Source organism: Aythya marila (genome assembly GCF_965140915.1).
Source record: "Aythya marila genome assembly, chromosome: 1".
Classification (NCBI taxonomy): domain Eukaryota; kingdom Metazoa; phylum Chordata; class Aves; order Anseriformes; family Anatidae; genus Aythya; species Aythya marila.
Window position 1 is genome coordinate 181,119,282 of NC_139042.1, and position 19,777 is coordinate 181,139,058.

General features: G+C 45.6%; 1 protein-coding gene across 1 annotated transcript in view; it reads left to right on the forward strand.

Moving 5' to 3' along the window:
- Positions 1-19,777, forward strand: part of ST7 (suppression of tumorigenicity 7) — a 139,857-nt gene that overhangs the window by 17,077 nt on the left and 103,003 nt on the right. The window lies entirely within an intron of this gene.

Below are 19,777 nucleotides of genomic sequence, written 5' to 3' on the forward strand. Positions count from 1 at the left end.
TCAGCGTGAAGGCCAGTGTGTCCTTGGGGCAGCTCCTCATCCCTGGTGCCCACCTGGCTTCTGCTGCAGAAACAGCTGGCCAGATGTTGTACGACACGGTGAGCCCAGTTTGCTTCAGCGCTTCCCGTATGCTTGTCTTGCTGGGTTCTGGTTTCGTCCCCCATCACTCCGGCAGAGCTGATGTGCACACTGACTCTCTGCTGCTAGCCAGTCGGGTCCCTGCCAGGTAGGGAAAGCAGCAAGGGCAGGCATTTGGGGAGGGGAATCACTAGCAGCTGACCTGCAGCCAGAAGCACCTGCCAGAGCACAGCCGTGCTCCTGTGGCGTTAGATGCCGAGCACACATGATGGATCACCGTGCTAACTGGGGGGGAAAGGACAGTCTCCTGTTCAAACGCAGCGTAATGTGTGTTGAAAGCTTCTCAGCTCGGCCTGGGAATCATCACACAGTTTCTTGTTATTTCTAAACCAGTTTTTAACGTGGTCCTGATATTTTGGAGCAGTTTGGGGCTTCTGTGCACGACAGCGGGCAGTGCTCCTGGAACTACGCAGAACACGAATCGCAGTAATAGGTTCACTGGGGGCATTTCTAGCCCTGGTTTGGGTTGGGTTGTTTTATTTATATATATTTTTGGAGTTTGTTTGTCTGGTTTGGGATTTATTTATTTATTTATTGGCATGTTTTTTGGTAGTTTTTTCGTTTCTCCCTGGCTCCAAGTGCAGCTGGTGGCAGAGGGGGGGCATTCTGTGCAGCCGGGTACACAGCGCTGAGTCCCTGCTCTGTATGAGGAGAGAAGAAAATGCAGTCGTTGTGTTTTAAATTTAGTAACTTCTAGTAATTTCAATGACTACTAAGATCACTTTTCCGATTATAAATAAACCACATTGCTTAAAAATATGTTTGACTAGACTGAATTCTGTCCCCAAATTGGAACAGGCTGAAGCAAGTTTGGGAAAGAAATTATGGTCAAGTTTTTCACATTCTTAACCGTAAATGGAAACAGAAGGGCATTGACTGACCAGAAGTTTTGATTTTATTGCTCCTGGACCTAATAAAAAACATTATTTACTAATGATGCTGTCAGGTTTGGTTGTTTGTCTTGCTTTGGAGGCTTTTCTCAAGGTCTTGAGGTGGCTGAAGCCTAATTACCTAGATTAGGCATGAGGAAAAAATTCTTCACTGTGAGGGTGGTGAGGCCCTGGCACAGGCTGCCCAGGGAAGCTGTGGATGCCCCATCCCTGGAGGTGCTCAAGGCCAGGCTGGATGGGGCTTTGGGCAGCCTGAAAAACAGAAAACCAACAAACCTGTTCACTGCCACTTTAGCTGTGCTGAATCCCTTTACAGGCTGTTTCATGCCCTGGCCTGTATTTTTGCCCTCTCAGAGGTTTCGTGCTTGCTCTCCTTGGGTGCCTTGTGGCACCTCTTTCTCGTTCAATGAGTCTCACACTTGGGAGATGGAAAAGGATCCCCTGCTGGTGTCTGGCCATTAAGCACAAAGTGCCTGTTGGGCTGTCAACTCTGATCCCTCATCCTAAAATCTTTGGAAGACCTTTCCTATAAAGTGCCAAAGTGTGTTGCAGTGCTAGGACACTACAGATAACTGCAGATGTTGGAAGTTTGACGTTGTGAAGTCAAATAGGGGAGTATTTCACCCGTGACAAGGTCTTGACAGTGTGTTGTGGTTCTGACTGTTTAATTTGCGTGATGTGGCGATTCAATGAATTTTTCCATTACTAATTTTCTCTTCAGGCAAGATTAAAGACCTTTTATGCATGGATTGCTGCTTCTTTTGGGGACTTGGAAGAGTAAGCGGTAAGATATCAAACCAGGGGGTGTGTTTGAAAACATCCTGCTTCTGCCTGACTCAGTGCATAGGGTTGTGTTTTAGCTTAGCAGGCTTTTAACCAGGTATTTATCTTCTTTCTAACACTGGTGTGTAAACAGCTTTTCATCTGGTCAGCACTAACCAGAAACAGAAACTTAATTCTGTTTACTACCAGCAGGTGTGAGGTGGGGAGCTCTCAGATGTGTGTGTAACCACGTGGATCATCCCCCTGTAAAGTCACAGATCCCATTCTGGTGTATGAAAACCATCACAGTTGTAACTTTTACTCTGGGTTACAACACTTATTTCAGCACAGATGCGATGCTTCATGGGCAGTCGGGGCCAGAGGAGATTCCCTGGGACAGTCTGAGCTCAGCAGCTTCACCACACAACTGCGGCAGCCGCTTCTGCCTGCACGGCCCCGACTTCAGAAGGTCTCCCCATGTGGTTAGGCAGAGCTGGCCACGCTGCTGAGATGAGCTAGATCTGAAGTGAATGGGCAGCAAGAGAAAAAGCCTTTATAAAAGTAAATCCTATAGGAGCAGAGGCCTTTTTACAGCCGAAAGTCAGAAGAGGAGAGCAGGATGGTTGGGAGAGGGGCTTTGAATAATCCCAGGGCTTTAAGGTGGGATAAGGTCCAACTGGTAGGGTGCCTTGGCCTCACATTGCTTCAGTGCCTTTTAGGGTAACACATTCATGACTAGAAAGCTTGTTTTGTTTCTTTGGATGGATTGTCCCTTAAGAATTTGAGATGGGAATGTCCGTATCCGTTCTCCAGGAGAAGCTTGCCTTTTGTACCTGGGTTCGAGACCACTGGGCTCTTTAGGAACATGAGGTGGAAGCTTGCACATGGAGAGTTTGTACCTCGCAGGTCTGTAGCACAAAATGACCCAAATCCCCAGGGCTTAGAAGCGGGTGGGAGTCAGTGTTTGCGCTGTTCTTCTCAGACTGGTGTTTGTCCCAGTGGGGACTGGGGCACATTGCAAAGAGCTTTTTCCTCTTGGGAGCAGAAGAAGCCTGGAGCTTCCTCACCTTTGTGTTCAGAGAAGAGAACTCTGAGGTCAGCCAGGTGGCAATTGTAATGGGATTATTTCTATAGCTCATGAACTTCAGACGTGGTCCAGTCCTGCCCATGTTGCCTTTGTTAAGCTGACTTTAGAAAACAGATGTTTAAAATTCTCTTTAACCTTACAATGGACTTGAGAGAAAGCACTACCACAGGTCAGGCTATGGACTACCTTGTGTTTTGATTACTACTTTTTTTTTTTTTTTTCTTACACGTAGTTTGTTTAATTCCTGTTAGGTAATTCAGTTGGCTGTTCTTAATGCCATTTTCCTATACTATATCTGTTTTGAAAAAATCCTGTATTTTTTTTGAATGGTCTAACCAGCTCATGGTAGCATCAATAGCTGATTTCTCACTGGCTTCAATAGGCTAAAAGGATCATGGCAAGGTGAATGTAAGTGTGCTTTTATAGTTGGTCATGATGGTTTGAACTTAAGTTGTGTGTGTTTTTGAATAAGTCCATATGGAAAATAGCAGTGTGATCTGCATTATTTCACATATAGTCAATTCCTACTTGTTTTAGTAGAAAGAATTTAAAAATAAAAGTAAAAAAAAAACCAAACACCTAAAAAAAAAAACAAACACCACAAACATGGCAGTGAACAAAGGCAAAGTTATAATTCAGTTACAGGAAAGTAGAAATGAAACCATTTAATGGAAATTTATTTGCAGCAATATTTCCTATTTTTTTCCCCTGGTTGCACCTAGTGAGATACACTTAGTCAATACACTCACTATCTTACTACCTACAAGATCTCCAGGTGCAGTGGCAGATTCATCTCCTTCTACGTTACGTGGCAGGAGCACCTTGGTAACAGTGTAGTGCAGTGGGGGGAGCAGGAGGTTGGCCGTGACTGAAACTGCCTGCCCAGATTCACAGGGTACCTAGCATGGCCTTGGGATTTATAAAAATTTCATTTACAAAACCTTAACGTTTGAACCTGACACTTCAGACATTGCATCTACACTTCTTGCCACTGAGCCCAAGCAGAGATGCCTTTATTTACCAGTGCTGTGGGAGAAGAAGTGGGAGCAAATGGATGTGTTAGAAGTATCGGGAAGGTCAGGTTTAACATCACTGTTTGTGCAAGCCTGAAGGGCTTTTAGGAAGCATCAGTGGATTTTAGTGTAGGAGACCTTTTCTCTCCTCCCATGGGTTAGAAAACCTCCCTTAGGACAACAGGCCGGTTGGGATCAGTGTGAATTTGTTCATGAAGAGGTCAGTCAGTTTTAGACCTATGCTATCTCCTATTAAATATTAAATTTATTTGGAGCTGTCGAAGGTCTGTCATGTCTCTAACGTGGTATTTTAGCGTTCAGTAGCAGACCAACCGTGTGCCACTGAAACATGGTGCACCTTTGAGACATCTCCCCAGTAGTTTAGTAGTGCTGTTCCAAAGAGTCCCTGTTCATCCAAGGTTTCATTACTGCAGTTTTTTTATTATTGCTCAGCTCTGAAATGAAGAGCAGTGGACGTTACCTAATAGAAAAGTTTGGGTTTTTATTCTGGTGCTGTTCTCTTCTGAATCATATTTCCTGCGAATGAGTTGAAATATTATGGAAATGATGACTAAGAACATTTGTTTCAAGACATATTATGCCGCATTCTTAGCCATTGATTTAAAAATAAATTGTCTGCTGAGGAAAAATGTTGGGCATGCTCCAATTTCACAACAAAATGCAAGGGTGGGGTCAAGTGCTCTGTGCTTGAGCTGAAAAGGAAAAGCGCAGGGAGATTGGCTAAGAGAGAAGTCCTTAGCTGGCTGGGCATGCCACAATGGGAAAGCGTAAAAGTCTTTCCCAGTCGTTTTGAAAGGTGGTGCAGCTATATTTTAATAGTCAGAAGGGGAGAGCTGGCACATGAAGGTGGCAAGAACTGGGAGAGCAGATGAGGTGTTTTAAGGTCTTGAGTGCTGCTGCTTTGAGTCTTGGTTCTTTTGTGTACTGAGGTTATGAGAAAGGAGTTAGTCTGAGGATAGAAATCACTAATTTGATAGTCCCATGCCAAGGGTAACATAGGATGGAATTAATCTGCCAGTGTTGTTTTCTGTACTGTGATGATGCCTCAGTACTAGGCACTTCTAGTTTTTGGACCCCATCCTTCAGCCTCCGATTTTAATCCTCAGCCCTCATAACCTCAGCATGGTTTAAACAGCTGTGACTTGTTTCTGTCTGCAAGATGGGCTTCTCTGCTGGTGTTTTCAGTAAAGATCCAGTGGCAGTACCTAGGATGAGTGTAAATGCATATAAATGTTATATGCATATAAAGATCCTACGGCAGTAAAAAGAGCTTTGAGTGGCGTTTGTAGACTTCCTGCACACCCAAACAACACACTGAAGCGATGCTGGAAAAAGCAAAGCCTCATTCAGAGGCTGTGCTGGGCTGGCCCCCGACCGTGCTGGTGACTGTGTGGCAGCCCTGGTCCTCCAGCACAGGCCACCCGTCGTCAGACCTCTGCCCTGAGCAGATGTAAGTGATCCGAGGTGGGAAAAGAGAATGGCATCCGTCTGTTCATTAAATGGTCTGTCCTGCCCCAGGGCAGGGCTCGAACCGGTCAGCTCCAGAGGTCCTCGTCCTCCTGTCCTGTCTGGATTTTCCTGATAAAATACCATCGAAGTGCATGCGCTTCCAGCAGAAAAATCCCTATTAGCTGTTGTAAAGACACAGTGAATAGGAGCCTACTGGGGGATATTTATTGGAATTAGCCTTATAAAGCTGTCATAGCATAATTTATGTTTTCCTCTTTGTGTAGGCTACGGCTTTCCTGCTGTAATGATTGTGAGAAAGCTCAGAGTGCTCCCTAGCCAAAAGAAAAACAGAGTGGCTGTGAAATCCTGCTCTGGTCACAATGCTAAGAAAGATAACTTTAAGAAGAATAATAAGTGACCATTAAAGATAAGATGAGTCCAATTCTTAAGAGGGCATAGACCTCACCGTGGTAGAGAAACTTAAAACAAACAACAACAACAAAACCAAAAACAAAAGACAAAGGATTGGAACAATTAATTTTTGAAAAAGAAGTGAAGCCAGCAGTGGTGTTGATGTAGACATCACCATGTTTGCTTCCTATTGACACTTCTGTAAGATTGTACAGGTAAGAAAAGCACTTCGAGTTCATCTTCAGTGTTTCTTTTTCTGTCTTTTTTTGTTTGCTTTTTTTTTTTTTTTTTTTTTTTTTTTTTTTTTTTTGGCCAGGTATGTCTGTAGGATCAGACAACTGCTTTTATCTGCCTGGGGGTAGCAGGGTGCTGGTGGAAGGGGTGCGTGATCATCAGCCTTTCAGGATTTATTACAACCTGGGCTTTCTGGCTTCATCCCTCACTTGAGTTCACATCGCTGTGTTTAGCTGTGTGGTTGACATGTAAAAAGCCTCCCATGCAGTACTGCAGCCGAAAGAGCCGTGCTCTGCATTGCTCAGATGCTTCTCAGAGCTTCCTTACTGAGGTTAAATGTTTCTTCTTACGTCTGCTAGGATCCCGGAGACATTACAATGCAATATTGTTCCCGGCGTGGGGTGATGAATGTGATCCTCGCTGTGGGAAAATTCCTCTGAAGGCCACGCTGGCTCAGAGGGGTTCACTGCTGATGCTATCCTCAGCTTCCTTCTGCTGATGGGGCTGGCAGGGGGCTGATGGAGAATCTCTGGACCTTGGCAGGGTGAACATGTTCCTCGAATGATCTGTGTCTGGACTCAAAGTTAGTGAGGAGCAAGAGCTCCTGCAAGGTGTCATGCCTGTGGAAAGGGCCAGTGCTCGCCATGTGGGGGAGTCGATACTTACTGTCGCAGAAGGGCACTGTGCAGCCAGCACAGGCTTAAAATGTGGAGCTTTTAGGCAGAAACCATGCTGGAGCTCTTGGGAAGCTGTTACCAGGAGTACAGGAGGTGCTGGGGGCTTGCTGTGCTCTGCTGTCCGCGTTTTCTGGTCGGCTGTGCAGGATGTAGAAAGAGGATGTGAGAGTTGTGGGATGGAAGCGGAAAGAGAAACGTTTTCTTTGCAAGTATAGGAGCTCACAAAGGTGAGACTTTGAAAGGGTAAAAGCCACAGGGACGGCTTGAAGCCAGCACACACAATGCAAAATAAATACAGCAATAAAAAGGCAAGAGAGTTAGCCTGACTGAAAGGTGCCTTGTGAAATCCCGCTGTGGTGGGAGTTCAAAGACTGCCACCTTTGTGGGACTGTGTTTCATTTCGCTAAACTACTCGTGCCTTGAGATCAAGTCTTGTCATTTGGGATTGACTACTCCGTTCCCATTTAAACAGTGTCTCTGACACTAGGGAATCTTCAGTTTGTTTTCAAGCTTTGCTTGGAAATTACTTCAACCATCTTTGAAATGAAAAAGTGATGTTCTGCATTTGACAGTTCTTATAGGAGCTGTTTTAAAGGAATACCTCATCAATGTCTGGTATCTAAAGGCTACCTTGCCCAAAGTCTGAGCTCTGGTCAGACTCCTTGACCTGGTATGCAGGGGTACGAAAGTGACCAAAGGCTGTATGTTTAGCTAGCTAGGTCATGACCACACCATTTGCTGCAGCAAAAGGTCAGGGTGAACCTCCTAAAAAGAGGTGTTCCTGCACTTTTTGGAATGAGTGGGAACCTGCTGATCTCCTGGGTTGGTAAAGGTGGCAGAGACCTGTAACAGAGAACTGTAGGTGGGTGCTGCAGAAGCAGCAAAGCCGTGGCTGAGTACTGCCAGCACAAGGAGGGATTTACTTGCTTGTGAGAGAAAATTAAACAATGGGGTTTTCAATGTACAGCCTGAGCTAAAATTGATGCGTCTTAAGAGGATGGAAAAGTTTTGTTTGTTGCCAACAGTATATAATTCGTCTGTCAATTGGAAGGAAAAAAAACAACACAAAGACTTCAGTGAGGAGGTCATATTTTCCTCTGAGGTCATTCATGCCTCAAATCAAGGAAATTCAGAACCTCTCTTTCAGTTGTTTTGCAACAAAGTCAAATAAGTAAATCTGTTGTGTGATTATTTTCAAGAACCAGTAAGGAGCATTGTAACTTTTAAAAATATAAAACATTATTTGTTTCTGCACTACTGTCTGCCCCTTGTGCTGTGTAATTCCCCAAAATACGTTGTAGAAAAGTCCTTGATTTGGGAGGATATGCAATTAAAGCTTCTAATTGCCTTTTTTTTTTTTTTTTTAATCTGCAGAAGCATCCAAGTTGCATAAAACAACCTGTTTCATTGGGCTTGATGACATGGAAATGTTTAGCCATGTCATCACAGCATGTTTTTTTTTTCCTTAGCCTGCAATTGAAAGAGTTACTTCTGTACTAATGGGTCGGTAAAGCAATCCTGTTAATATTGTAATTTCTAAGTATTTTTTTATGATGGTGAAAGGCAAAAACATTTATTCCAATGCTTATAATAGTACTTCTTACTGTACTAAAATCTTTTTGTGCTAGACTCTTAAACCTTTCAGAGTTTCAGGGGCTGCAGCCTTTGAGGTGGAGATGCAAATACAGGTGGGATTCCCAGTGGGGCCAGTGACAGGGCAAGGAGCAACAAGCGCAATCCGAAACACATGAAACATAAGAAAACACTTTTTGACCCTGAGGATGGTCAGACACAGGTTGCCCAGACACATTATGGAGCCTCCATCCTTGGAGCCACTCAAAACCCATGGTGATGTGACCCTGAGCACCCTGCGTGAGCACCTGGGGGGGACCTGAGCTTGGCTCTGGCCGGGTGGGTGGATAAGTGGCCACCTTGCTATACCCCTGTCACCTGGCTTGGGTTTTGGCTTGAATAAAGATCCGTGAATATGACTGTCTTGCTCTTGTTTTAAACATCCCTAGAGATGTAGATTTACCATTTCACCATGACTTTGCAGGAGGGCTGTCCACACTGTCCATCACCTGCTTTTTATTTGATTTGGTTTTGCTTTGTGTTTACTGCTGGAGACATAACAGTCATTGTCTGGTAGAAACTAGTGAATCACTCTGTTCTAAGCAGACAATAACAAAGGAAAACAAGAGCAATTAAAAAGGCAGATTTCAAAGAAAATGCATGTTGTTAACCAGGAAATTACCCCTTCAGAAAGCTCCTGCCCTGAAGACTTCTGGCTCTGCAGCTTATTGCATGTAAATCTACCGCACTGCTGCAGAGCTGAGCTGTTGCTGTGGTTCTTGCAATTAAAATATTCCAATTCCCTTTTGGCTTCCACAGTGAGTGTGCAGCATGTGTCTGTCCGGAGCAGCCTGCCGTGCGTCAGCACAGGCGGTTATCAAAGGACACACAGGGCACATTTCAGCCAGTGCTGCTATGCAGTGCTGCTTGTTTTTTTTCATCTTCTCTGCTATTTTAAAGCAAGTTACTGGCATTTCTTGAAGCAGCTGTTATCTGATGAACTGCATTTAAATTGATGTTAATTCAAGCTAGTAAATGACAATGGAAAGTTTGGTGAAGGGTTAGTTTGCTGATGAAATATAAATTCACATCTGTGTTGCTTTCATTTGCTTCTGTAATGCAGGGCAGAAGTTGAACTAAGTGAGCTATTTTTCATAGAATATATTCTGCGAAAATAATTGCTCTGGCAAGAAGCAATTATTGTATACAATGAGAGCAATGTTCCAGTAGAGCCTTAACTCCCTCTGCACAGACATGCGAAAGGTATTTGGAATAAGGGGCATGCTGAGCACATGATTAAGACATAGTTGGACTTTCCACTGAGGTCTTTTCCCTGGGACCTGACACCACATGCCAGGGGAAGCTCTGTGTTCATAGCTGGACACTTGATACCACATATCCTTTTCTTATTAAAGTGCTTAACCCTTTGCTTTTCCCTATCTATAACGTGTTCAGAAAGTTATTTTTTGGTTCCAATTTCAATCAAACACATGGTTGGCACCAAGAAAAGTAATGAAGCCTGAAAGCCTGTTTTTACCACTTTATAAACAGATGTGATGGTTGAGATCAGGGAATATGCCTGACCCCATTCATCCAGTGTAGTGTTCCTAGTGATGGTTGGTATGAGCTGCAGAAAGGTACAAGTCCATGTAAAATAGTTCAGATTATATCTTCTTCCAGTCCTCTTGAGAGTTCTCAGAAACCATGCGTACAGGATACATTTCTCATGCTGTTTCACTTAAATTTAAGAGCGGAGGACACGTGAGCCTCTGCCCTGCAGGTGCTGCAGAGGTCCCGTGGAGCAGTCACGGTGCAGGGAGCCAGCCCTACCAGCCCTACGCGGGGGACGAGCCCTTCCTTGTGCCTGAGGTTTCCTTTTGGCCAACAACCAAGCCATGTTCCGCTAAGGATAAGTGGTGTCAAACACTACTTGCCTGTAGTGTAAACAGGGCCAGAGGCTGAAGTGGGTAAATAGCACTGACTGACAGCACACAGCGCTGAGCGGAGCCTGCAGTCGCCTCGAGATGGATGTGTTTTGTGGAGAATCAAGGAGGGACGCTCGGAGGAGATGTGCTTGCCCTGCAGCTGGTGGTGGGGATGCGCCGTATGCATGTGCTCTGCTCCAAACTGAAGCTCTTCTGGCTGGCTGATGGCTGATTTGGGTAGCTTTGAGTGAATAAATCCAGTGTGCCAAAGGGCCACACAATCTTCGACCTGCAAGGGATGTGTCTCCGTGCTTTATTTTGCTAGAAGGAGGAACGTCTCTGATTGCAAGGGAGACTTTCTCTTCAGTGAAGCGACGTGCAATTTTATCTTCATTGTGTACCTGCAAATGCCGTGCTCAGCACGAACTTCCTGCCGGGGCTGATAAAGCCGATAAACTCCTTGCTGTCTAGTACCGGACACAGGTTCGTGAATCTTTCATGATGCTGAAGCCAGAGAATATACTTGGCACGGCGCTTCCAAGTATCGAGATACTCTTAAATCAGCGGTGTAATGGATATTTATGCAGCTGAACAGGGAAAAAGGTGTCTATCACAGCTAAACGTCTGCTCTTTGGGTGACTTGGTCGTGCTGAGGGCTGGGACCTGCTTCAGGGGACCTCGCACCCGTAGCATAGGGCACCATGCAAGGTGGGGTTAGGAGTGCAGGGTCCTAACCTGTCCTTTCCTTCGAGTCCTTTCCTTCCCTGAAGTAGGAGGCTCCTGACCCCAGCTCCTTTTCCTATATTTCCCCCAAATTTCCAAGACACAAAGGATATGCTTCATCTACGCATCAGTAGATGTCTGCGTCTGAGCTGCTCAAGCCTGGCTCCCTGTGTACCCTGTGTGTAGTCGGTGGAGAGAAACAGGCACTGCTAGGGTTGGCGACTGCTGAAGCGACAAGAAGGGTAATTACTTCAAATCAGTGCTCTAATTGTGCTGAACAGCACTTTCCCGAGATGAGTGCTGTGCTATGGAGGTTGGGAATTGCAGCCCCCATGTCTCCATCCTCTCCTTGTGCTGCTGGAAGACAGCGGCTCCGCGGGTACCACCAGGAGGAGGGCCTGGAAGGGAGCTGCAGGCCACGGGACCTGTGCAGTGTGGTCTGCTCATGGGGAGACCCCCAATTCCTGTCATAGTTTCCAAGAAACTTGACTAAGGTTAATGTCTGGTCATTTAGTTGCTGCTTAATTACTGTGCCACTTAGGATCGAGCCCATTTAGAGTCATGGTTGAGCCATGGTGTTCATCCATCATGGCACAGAAGGCATAAGCGATAGTCACCTCTGTGTTTTGGCAGCAGGGCAATTTGCTCTGAGAGGAAGCCTGTGAGCCAGTAGGTGCTGTGAGCTCCTCGTGGAGACAGACCTTCCAAAGCTGAGTTCCCACACGAGGCTGGACTTCCCGCAGCTTTTCTCTGGGACTGACGTCTGGCACGGAGGATGTTGGTGCAGCTGAATCTGCCATGAGGAGGCCAAACACCACCACCCCTTCCAACCTCATTTTCCTCTAACCGTGTCAGGAAGCCTTGTGTGACCGTGACTAAAACGCCTGACATTTTCTCTAGTGCTTTGTTTAGGAGAACATTTCCAAGGTGTCCATCAGGTTTCAGAGCCTACTTCCCATAAAAGCCAGTGGGACTGTGCTTCAGTGCTGTGGTGGAAGTTTCCTCATCTGAGACGTGTGTTCCTCAGGTTGGCCCCTATCCAGATAAGTCTTTTTAAATCTGGGGAACGCTGCCTTTCCAGGAGGGGTTTTACTGTTCCCACTGTTGAGAGTGTAGCAGATGGGACTGCTGTGTCCAGGCTCGCTGCCCGGAGCCTGCAGTCTGAGCCTCACTGATGGCCGTCAGCGTGTAGCAGTGTGCGTAGACGGGATTTCTAGCACTGCTCAAGCTGCTGCTTGCATTGTTTTATTGACTTTTAAAGTGGCGTTTCTTTCTCAAGAAAAGCTGTGTTAATCAAGGTATCCAAGCATTTACCAGATTTGATGGTTGAGAATTTTTCTTTCTTTTATTTCAAGGGAAATACTTTACATCTCCACTCTGCTGGGCTGGCACAGCATGGAAGCTGGTTGGAGCCCAGAGGCTGGGACACAACAAAAATCCTAAGCCTTGAGAAACCTGAAATCCTTAAATAACTGAAGATTTGTCCAGTGGAACTAGTGAAGCTTAGTTTCCAGTGGATTTGTTTTCTTGACTGACTCTGCAACTGTTTTGTATTTATTGCTGCAGTGTCAGCGTATCCCATGTTATGCACACAATTATTCACATAGGAAAATAAAAATAAACCTCTGAAGTTTTCCCATGGTTATACCATGGGCTCTTTTATACCAGTGTGTTCAACACAGCACCGGCTCATGCAGGAGGCACCTTTGTAAGTCACCTCCTCCCTGTCTAATTACTTGCTGTCACGGAGCACGCAGGATGCCATGGTTTCCCCGGCCCCTCCGCTAAGCTAGGTTGCCGTGGCTGACCACTTCCAGTTATTAAGCAGGGACTCATGCACACACCGAGTGTATCCATGTGAATCTTATTTCCTCTGGAAAGCTGAGCTAAATACCTTGGACACTTCCCTGTATTGCCTTGTGGGTATTCCTTTGTAGGCTTAGAAATCCTCCTTAATTTTTTTCTGTACATAATGATGAAATCATTGCTATTTGTAATATCAAATTTAACGTTCTTACTGTGTTTATTCCGACTGAGAAGTAATTTAAATTTAATCTGACTCTCAACTGTGAAGTTTTGGCATTAGATCAGACAGCATTATTAATGTGGATCATAATGCTGTGTTGGCAATGTTTACTGCTGTTCTCAGTCTTCTCTCCATCTTACTTTTTAGGCATATAAATTGGATTTATTTTTTTTTCCTGGGGCACACATGTTCTCTCTGATACCATTTGTATGTGGTTTGGTACAAGTAGGCCTTAATCCTAATCTGTCATCCCTCAGTGTTACATAAGAAATGATAGTTTGTTTATACTCTTTTTTAAATTTGTTATCCACCTCTTTTCACTCTTAAATTTGAGGCTTTCATGTGTACCATATGTGCAGTCCTTTGGCATAGATCTGTGGAAATGACCCAGATTTTAGCATGCAAAAAAAATCCAACTAACTATTTCAGGCATTTCCTTCAGTGTAGGAAATATGCACTCTTCTTCTACTATTTTATTATTTAAAAATGCATTTAAATAGCTTGTTACTTGAATGTATTTGGTTTAACCACAGTGCTCATTGTTTGCTTTTATTTTCACATTCTCCTGGCTCATATCAAAAGGTAGTGTGTTCTGCTGGTACATTTTTCACATACAGTACTGGCCCCATTTCATCACAATTTAATGTATTTGGGACAAAATCTGCTCTCAGAATTTAATGAAGTCATTATATATGCTCTGTTGGGGCACGGAACTTGCTACTATTGAAAAAAATAATGCATGTAATTTGGATTTGAAACTTCATTTGCACACAGTGAGTAGACAGTCCCACTGTGTTGGTAACTGTCTACATATTTATGGATAAGCAGTTTTCAGTTTGGCTGATTTTGTTTTAAACATAAAAACAACCCAACAAAAATGAAATAAGCAAAGATTTGAGTCATCATCCTGGTCTTTTGACTGTACAGAAGGTGAGCGATACTCTGACATTTATAAAATAATATTGCATTATACTTCAGTCCCACGCTGAGTCTAGGAAGGGAAGTGGTTGTAGAAAATGGCAGACTTACTCTGTACCATTTGTTGTAGGGAATGGGAGTACCGTCTGGCTCTGTTGCTCTCTGTTAATGGACCCCAGGAATTCAAGTAGAGTCCAGCGGCTACCAGGGGAGAAGTAGGTTGTATTGCTTACAATTTCAAGGCTTTGTCACCTACAGAAGTTCCTAGTTCCCATGAAAAGACAGAGGCCTGAGGTTTGGGATTTCCTCAAGATCATGATGCTAATGAGGAGCAAACACTGAGCCCCACTGAATAGAGCAAGACACCTGCCTGGCATCCACAACCTCAGCCTTCCCCTAGCATTTAGTGCCTACACTGGGCTAATCCTTTTTTTTTTTTTTTTCTTTTGTCATTTCTTGTACGTAACAAAGCTTTATTTCATAAAGCTTTCTGTGCACAGTGCTCTACCATTTCGTAACTGCCAGAGCTTCATGGCCATTAGGTGTGTCCCAGAGGGGTGTCCTGCGGGATGCAGAAGACAAGGAGCTTCTCTGCTGATTGCTGAGCATCAATTCTGCCCATAACGAACGGCTTGCAGTAATTGCCTACAGAGCAGTGCTGAAGCTCTTTTTTGAAATTGAAGTTGAAAGATACTGCAATAATATACTAATTGGCTATTATGGCTCATTGTATCTCTTTGCAAAAATGCAATCTGTCATTTAGACTTCGTCTCTCAGATTATGACCGACAGACATAAAAAGATTTTTGGTGACAAAACAAAGTACATATTCTCTCTTGTCATTTGTGTGTGTGTGTGTGTGTGCATGTGTATGTTTTCCTTAGAAAACTTAGTTGTTTGAGGCATTAGTTGGCTAAAATTAATGCTTTTTTTTTTTCTTTTTTTTTTTTTTTTCATGAAATGGAGTTACGTAAGTGCAATATAGGCTGTACAGAAACATCTAAAAAATCAGTGCAAGAGAAAATAAGAAAAATCAATTCCTGCAGTCAGTAAACCAGTCCGGGCTAAATTCCGCTTTGTATGTTGATCAGGATAGAGACCTTGACTTTTTTTTTCTGCCAGCTGACTCCTTCCTTTCTGTGCCAATGAAATAAGGGAACTGTGACTTGCAAAGGGGGAATGGCTCAGATATCCAGGGATATTTTCCAGTCCCCGTGCCCAGCTTCTGGGTGGCCTGGCTCCTGTTGTGGTCCTGCTCATGGGAACCAGGCACCTCAGCTCCCACTTGCTGGCCTGGGCAGTGGGAAAGATCCTGTGTTTCCAAAAATGAAGCATTTCAGACATTTCCTTGTGGTGAAGTTGTACCAGCACTGGAGATTCTGAAACTGGTATAATCACGGTTTCAATTTTTTTCACCAGAAATGTTGATTGAAGTTAATTTAAGTGCCAGTGAAGTTGAGTAAAATACGACCTGAGAAAGTGTACATGGAGCTGCGGCTCAGTGCTGTGTGCTGCCATTCCGCTCTGTTGTGCTCCAGAGCCTGAAAGAAGGCCTTGCAGTGTTTTGTTGGTGTATTGGGTTTACATGGCAAGGTTTGGTAGCAGGTGGTCTGCAGGGGTGGCCTCTGTGAGCAGAGCCCAGCAGCTGCCCCATGTCAGAGCAGAGCCAGCTCCAGATGGCTCCAAAAGGGACCTGCTGCTGGCCAGAGCTGAGCCAGTGAGTGACGCTGGGTGGGCCTCTGGGAGAGCAGATTTAAGAAAGGGGGGAAAAAATCTGCTGCACAACAGCAGCTGGGAGAGAGGAGTGAGAAAATGTGAGAGAACCAGCCCTGCAGCCCCCAAGCTCAGTGCAGCAGGAGGGCAGGAGGTGCTCCAGGCACACAGCAGCAGTTCCCCTGCGGCCCATGGAGAGGCCCCTGGTGGAGCAGGCTGTCCCCCTGCAGCCCATGGGTCCCACATGGAGCAGATCTCCACGCTGCAGCCTCCCATGGGTGGAGGAGCCCCCGGTGGAGCAGGTGGCTGTGGCCTGGAGGAGGCTGCGGCCCACGGAGAGCCCCCGCAGGAGCAGGCCCCGGGCCAGAGCTGCAGCCCGTGGAGAGGAGCCCACGCAGGAGCAGGGGTTTGGGGGGAGCTGCTGCCCGTGGGGGACCCGTGCTGGAGCAGTTTGCTCCTGGGGGATGGACCCTGTGGTACGGAGCCATGTGGGAGCAGTGCTTGAAGAGCTGCTGCCTGTGGGCAACCCTCACTGGCTCAGTTCGGGAAGGACGGCATCCCGTGGGAGGGACCCCACGGGGAGCAGGGGAAGAGAGGGACCGTGAAGGAGCAGCGGAGACAAAGTGTCAGGGACTGACCGCAGCCCCCATTCCCTGTTCCCCTGCGCTGCCTGTGGGGAGGACATAGAAGAGTGTGGATGGGGGACAGTGTTTTTAGTTTGCATTTAGTTTCTCACTGCTCTAGTCTGTTAGTAATAGGTAATAAAATAGATTAGTCTCGCTATGCTGAGTGTGTTTTGCCCATGATGATAGTTGCTGAGTTATCTCCCTGTCCTTATCTCAACCTTTGAGCTTTTTCCATCATGTTTTCTCCCAGTTGTTCTAAGAAGGGGGAGTGAGAGAGCAAATGTGTTGGAGGTGAGCTGCCTACTGATGTGAAACCACTGCAGCTGGTGTCACATGGATCAATAAGTGGTGTGTCAGTTGCTGCTGGAGTTAACAAAACCTATAGAAGCTGGAGGTCTTCACAGCAGAGGTGATGGGTAGCCTGCCTGTGGTTTTAGGAGGGAGCTGATGTTTCTAGAGGCAAAATAAATTCCTTTTGGTAGCTGTAGAATTGTGCAGATTAACTGCATAGTCACTCAGAGGTTTCCAGTAGAGCCTTAACTGCTTTAAACTTTATAAACTCCTTAAAAAACCTTTCAGTATCGTGACAGAGCAGCGTACTTGGACAGTAAGGCAGAGTTTAAAGAACTAAACAAAAACCTTACCCGTCTTTGAGGGCGATGGAGGTTGCTCTGCAGACTGGGATATGTAAGATCAGTTGCCTCTTTGTGGTGGAGATGGGCGAGCCCTCCCCTGCTGAAAGCAGCCTCCTGATCTGATGCCACAGGAGCACCTCACAGGTGTGATGGGTTCCCTTTCCTTTTCTAGAGTTTCTCCTCTGGAAAAGGGAATTAAACTCAAAACGAATTGTCTCTTGTAAACAAGAGAGAAGAAAGATTTCCATAGGAATGGATCAGGAGTAAAGCGTGTATGCAAATCTGCTGCTGTTAGTAGCTCACACCTTCCTGCCTGCACCATTTTTGAGAGAAATTATTCTAAAGCAGAAATTTACATCCGTATAGAAATTTAACGTTTCCCTTTTTAGCTTTATTAAAAATCAAACTATTCTTTAATGTCTAGACTCACACCCTGACAAAATAAACTAATATATATGTATTCTTTTTCTGTAGTAGTAAATCAAGAAATAAAATATACCTGCTCAAAGAGTGGTAAAGGTTGAGGACCACATCCTTTTCTCTGGAAGACATGAGCATAGAGCAGAGAGCTTTGAATAGCGTATATATTTGCTGCTTTAAATATTTCATGCTGGCTTGTGGAGGAATATATGGAAGTTATGTTGTAAATGAATTTAATGCTTGAACAGTGTCTTGTGCACATTGTGAGCAGATCGTGACAATGATAATTCTTACAGATTTCCTGTGACATTCTCTGTCTGCTAATTTACATAATCTGAACAGCTGTACGAGATAGATAGACTTCATATAGGCAGATATTAAATTGGTTAACCCTTCTTTGTAGAATAAACCGGTAGCAAAACTCGGGTTAGGAAACAGAAATCCCGTGTTTTGCTAGCCAGCTCACCGAACTGCGAGGTTATGGCCACACCAAAGCAGAAGGGAGGATACAGGTTTTGATACTTCCTCAGAGGCATTTTGCTGTGAGTTTTAGATAGAGTCGATACAGAATTTCAGTGAAGGTCTTTCAGTAGTCTGTCAAGTGTCACTTTCCCCACAACCTAAAGCACTGACCTGGCAAACGTAACGGGGAGTGTTATGAAATCCTCCACAGTACCGCGGGGATTGTTTGGGCTTTTCGACGAGGTACGTGCGTCAGTGTCATGAGGACTTGGCCGCCGGCCTGGGCTCCCTGACACCTTCAAGAATGTCATTGGAAGGCCCTGAGCTTTGTCACCTTCCCTGGAAACAATGCTGTGGGGAGTTCGGATTCGCTCATCTGAGCACAACTTATTCTTAGGCCAGTGCACGATAACACAAGGGGCTTTGTTCCAGAGGTCGGTGTTTGAAGGTGCTGGGAGGCGTAGGTACAGAATGGCCACGTTTCCTTTGTGAGCTCGCCTGGGTCACTTGAAAGCTGATCCAGAAGGCTTGCTTCACTCCACACACAGCAGCTTTTTGTCAAGCTGGTACAGCTGAAGGAGGTGTTACCGGCTGTAAATAGCCAAAACAACTTCATTTCTGGGAATAGCCACACTGTGGGCCTCGTCTGAGGATCTGTGCCACAGCCCTTACAGCTCTGTGGCCAGAAGTAGTTTGGACAGGTCTTCATGGTGCTGAGCACCCATGCACATGCGTGGAAGTCTTACTTGGGACTGAACAGGCAGGTCATTACTTCAGGTGCTGAAGAACAGATGGAGGACACCTGGTTTGTCACTGCCTCAGGGTTGTCTGAGTCAGCCTGCTCCAGTGTCCCGTCTGTCAGCGGAGAGATCAGAAGCTGCCTGTTGCGGAGCGTGTTGTGAGATGTCTCACTCCAGGGTATGGCCTCTCCCATGGCCCTGTTCCAGGGATGAAACACAGCAAAACGCTCCCAAGAGCCTGGTGGGACTAAGTGTTCTCAGGGTGTGTGCTGGATACAAAGAGTCTGTTTGACAAACTGGGTGGAGAGCCGTGAAGCTGCTGAGGAGCATTTTGTGCCAACGGAGGCGGCCACCAGAGGAGCTCGGTGTGCCTTGGAGGTGCCCCCAGCCCTCTGTATGAGGACAAGGAGATGGGGCTCAGTACAGCCCTGTGTTGTAGAGGGTCCATATTGGCATCGTTGGGCACACACGTTGTGTGAGGTTGGGGTTGCATGAGTTTAGGGTTGTGTGAGCTTGGGGTTGTGTGAGCTTGGGGCTGCTCCCCCTGTCCCCAGGAGCAGAGGACTTGGTGTGGCAGTGGGCAGCTGCAACTCCAACTCATACCTTGCTTTCCAGTCTCCTCTTAGGGCAGCAGTGTCCCCAGTCAATGGCTGGCAGGCCCCCCAATGATTTAAGCTGTTGAGATGCTCAGGTGTAAGGTGCTACAAGCATCAGACATTACCCGATTTCCCACCCTGGCGGCCACAGTGACACGGCGCATTTCACAAAATGCACACCCCCCCGGCAGGCAGAGCAGTGGGAGTGTTTGGTAACAGTTAATCTGCAGAAGATCAGAAATGGGGGGGTTGCTTTCCTTTAAGTGCTTTGCTTAATGGATTTGTGCGTGTTCCCTTTCTTCTTGGCCGCTAGCAGCGCTTACCGGCGCTTGCCATGTTAGTAGCTGCAGATACTTGCTCAGGGAGATTTATTAGAAACCTTCTAATTTTTACCCCCTCCGGAGTGCCTTTCTTACAGATGACCCCCAATGTCTGCAGGCTTCCAAACGTCAGCTTACTGCTTCACTGCTCTTGCCAGTACAAGGCATGGAAATGCCTTTTGTCTGCAGTAGGACTGGAAGGAGTCAGCTTAGGTCTTTGTTTCTACATTTGAACATTTTCAAATTACTGAGTGTCAGGAAAGATATGCCCAATGCACTCAAAAATGCACTTACAGAGGCTAAGAAATGCTAAATCTAGATGGTTTAAAAGAATGAAAAATAAAATATTTCTTTGGTTGCTAGGATGCTTTTTTTATCGCTGGGATCAATGTGGTTTGGGATTTTTCTTTTTATTTAAAT